The sequence below is a fragment of the Cebus imitator genome, unplaced genomic scaffold, assembly GCF_001604975.1.
Source record: "Cebus imitator isolate Cc_AM_T3 unplaced genomic scaffold, Cebus_imitator-1.0 Scaffold23, whole genome shotgun sequence".
NCBI classification, from domain to species: Eukaryota; Metazoa; Chordata; class Mammalia; order Primates; family Cebidae; genus Cebus; species Cebus imitator.
The window spans coordinates 11,329,042-11,332,677 of NW_016107338.1; the positions used below are offsets into that span (position 1 = coordinate 11,329,042).

The window sequence follows — 3,636 nt, forward strand, 5'->3', positions numbered from 1 at the left end:
AGAAACAATTAAACTGCATGTTGCAATTTCTTAAAATAGGACTTCCTAGTTTTGAGTTTCATCCAGCCTTCCAGTGGTTTTACAATATTATATATATGTCCTTCCTTCTCACACTGTTTCTCCTTTTAATTATTTTTTTCTTCTGCTTTTTTTCTTTTCCTTTTTTTTTTGAGGCAGAGTTTCACTCTTGTTGCCCAGCCTGGAGTGCAATGGTGCGATCTCGGCTCACCACAAACTTCACCTCCCGAGTTCAAGCAATTCTCCTGTCTCAGCCTCCTGAGTAGCTGGGATTACAGGCATGTACCACCACACCTGGCTAATTTTGTATTTTTAGTAGAGGCGAGTTTCTCCATGTTGGTCTGACTGGTCTCAAACTCTGGACCTCAGGTTTTCCGCCTGCCTCAGCCTCCCAAAGTGCTGGGATTACAGGCGTGAGCCACTGCACCTGGCCTTTTTTCTTTTTCTCATCAAATGGGTAATGTGCCAATGCCATAACAAGGTTGAGGGAGGCACATCTCACACAGGAACACGAAAACCCAGGCATGATGCTCATGAACTACAGAAGAATCACATTGTCCCAATGTTCACACTACTTTGAGGAGGCTGCCGTCTGCATGGAAAAGCTGGCCTAAGAAAGCTCTGTGTTAACCTTTCTGCTGACTTTGATAAGGGAAGCCAGACGTGATTAGTCAACTTGGGCTGCTGTAACAAAATAGTAGATATTTTGGGGAGAGTGTTTTAACAGAAATGTACTCACAGTTCTGGAGGCTGGAAGTCCAAGATCAAGGTGCCAGCAAGTAGGTTTCATTCTGAAGCCTCTTCTCTTGGCTCGTCGGCAGCCATTATCTTGCTGGGGGCTCACATGACCTCTTCTTTGCAATAGGAAAACAAACTCTCTGGTGTCTCTTTTAAAGATGCCAATCTCATGATGAAGGCCCCAGCCTCATGCGCTCATCTAACCCTAATTATCTCCAAAAGAAAATACTACCGTATTGGAAGTTAGAGCTTCATCATGTGAATTACGTAAATTAGAGGGGGATGGTGTGGCATACAATTCAGCCCACAGCATAGGGTCAGTTTCCCGGTATCGGCCTTTGGGGCAGCATCTTCAACTTCCAATCACATGATGTGAAATGACAACCAAGACCACAAGTTATGATTTAAACTCTGTGAAGTTTCTCTCTTACATTCCATGACTAGAAACAAGGAAGCATTTTAAAAATTATTACCCTAGTTTTATGCAGTCCTCTTAAAATACTTTATCAGAATAGTAGATAGCAGCATTCCTTTGTGTTTTGAAGCTTCCGCAGCATGGTTTTCTAAAGAAAAAGAGCTTCGGGCCGAGCATGGTGGCTCATGCTAGCACTTTGGGAGACTGAGCCAGGCGAATCCCAGCACTTTGGGAGACTGAGCCGGGCGAATCACCTGAGGTCAGGAGTTCAAGACTAGCCTGGCCAACATTGTGAAACCCCATGTCTACTAAAAATACAAAAGAAATTTAGCTAGGCACCTGTAATCCCAGCTACTCAGGAGGCTGAGGCGGGAGAATTGCTTGAACCCAGGAGGCAGAGGTTGCAGTGAGCCAAGATAGCACCATTGCATTCTAGCCTGGGCAGCAAGAGTGAAACTCCGTCTCAAAAACAGAAAAAAAATAAATAAATAAAGCTTCATAATAGATAAAGGAAGATGACAGTAATTTCCTCTTTGTCATGATCTAAAAACATCACAAAATGCTATATATTAAAATACATTAAAAATACATGATGACTTTCTTTCTACCCTTTGATATTTTCAATTATGAGCTATGATTCATAAGAATGCTCTGTCACTGGAAAAGCACAAAAATCAAATTTCACTGTGGCATGTTTATGATTGCTACTAGAAAAATATATGGTGTTGATTCTCTAGGTGATTCTTATTCCTTTGGTCTTTTTTTTTTTTTTTTTTTTCTCTTCCCTGTGTTGCTACAATGTTGATTGTAAAATCATTTACAACATAATAGTAAATAATGTCAGCTAACATTGGTGAATTCTTAACATGTGCCAGCAACTTGCCAAGTATTTTACATTCCCTCTCTTTTTTAATCCTCATGAAAAGCTCATGAGGTAGTATTGTTACCCATTAAACACAAGAAATATTAAACGTTAAGTACGTCTAATTGTTTACCTGCTCTTCATTCTCTAAGAAGGTAGATTCCTTGGAGGGTCCTTTGTTTTACTTGATGGGGTGCCGCTGGGGAGAAGAAGTGGAGAAGAGAAGAGAGAGAGAGAGAAGGTTAAATTAGAATAAAGAGATGGAGACCCTGAGAGGCTGGGGGAGGTGGGCAGATTAAGGGGTGGAAGAGGAGAGTAAAGAGAAAGTAAAGGCGAAGATGAGTTGCTGGGAGGAACCTGGCAAGGACTGGCAGGCTTAAGAGGAGGGGAAACTTTCATGGCCACAACAGAGGGGAGGTGGATTCAGAGAAACAGTGGATATTTGGAGAGGATTTTTCAATGTTCTGGTACATGAAGTATCACTTACTCTTTCTTCCGTATCTCCAGGAAAATCTCAGCATCGAATCTGCCATATTTTATCTAATCTAAGATAGGAATGACGTAAGATAGAATCGATGACATGATACTTCATTGTTGGGCATGGTAGTACACACCTGTAGTGCCAGTTACTCGGGAGGCCAAGAGAGGATGTTCGCACAGAGCCCAGCAGTTTTGGGATACGGTGCGCTATGCTGATTGGGTGACCACATTAAGTTTGGCTTCAATATGGTGACCTCTCAGGCACAAAGGACCACCAGGTTGTCTAAGGAAAGGTGAACCCAGGCTGGAAACAGCAGATCAAAATTCCCATGCTAATCAGTAGTGGGATTGTGCCTGTGAATAGACAGGCACCCCAGCCTGTAAAACAGTGAGACTCATCTCTTAAAAAAAAAAAAAAAAAAAAAAAAAAGGCGGTGTGCAGTGGCTCACACCTGTAATCCCAACACTTTGGGAGGCCAAGGTGGGTGAATCAAGAGGTCAAGAGATTTAAATCATTCTGGCCAACATGGTGAAACCCTGTCTCTACTAATAACACAAAAATTAGGCGTCGTGGTATGCACCTGTAGTCCCGGCTATTTGGGAGGCTGAGGCAGGAGAATAGCTTGAACTCAGGAGGCATGGGTTGCAGTGAGCTGAGAACGTGCCACTGCACTCCAGCCTGGTGACAGAGGAGCAAGCTCCATCTTAAAAAAAAAAAAAGACACATCATATTTTAGGAAGGGAGAAAGGTATGAAGAAAGAGAGTTACCAATTACAAGTGCCCATCAGTTGAAAATGTGTCCCAATTTCAAAGAAATACAATATACTTTAATCTTTTGACAGATTTATCTTTTTGTTTTGTTTTGTTTTGTTTTTTTGAGTTGGAGTTTCGCTCTTGTTACCCAGGCTGGAGTTCAATGGCACAATCTCGGCTCACCGCAACCTCCGCCTCCTGGGTTCAGGCAGTTCTCCTGCCTCAGCCTCCTGAGTAGCTGGGATTACAGGCACGCGCCACCATGCCCAGCTGATTTTCTGTATTTTTAGTAGAGATGGGGTTTCACCATGTTGACCAGGATGGTCTCGATCTCTTGACCTCGTGATCCACCCGCCTCGGCCTCCCAAA

At 42.9% G+C, this 3,636-nt stretch overlaps 1 long non-coding RNA gene and 1 other non-coding gene across 4 annotated transcripts in view; both read right to left on the reverse strand.

Moving 5' to 3' along the window:
• Positions 1-3,636, reverse strand: part of LOC119470135 — a 23,500-nt gene that overhangs the window by 11,019 nt on the left and 8,845 nt on the right. The window contains exons 1-3 of one of the 3 annotated variants that reach the window (XR_005199015.1): positions 2,521-2,902; positions 2,167-2,232; positions 758-961 (exon numbers count right to left, since the gene is read on the reverse strand). This is a non-coding gene — a long non-coding RNA (uncharacterized LOC119470135). Of the gene's footprint in view, positions 1-757; positions 962-2,166; positions 2,903-3,636 lie in introns of those variants that run through there. The other 2 variants (XR_005199016.1, XR_005199014.1) reach the window with 2 other exon arrangements.
• Positions 466-568, reverse strand: LOC119470163. Its single transcript, XR_005199038.1, has one exon. It is a non-coding gene; the product is annotated as a small nucleolar RNA U13 (small nucleolar RNA).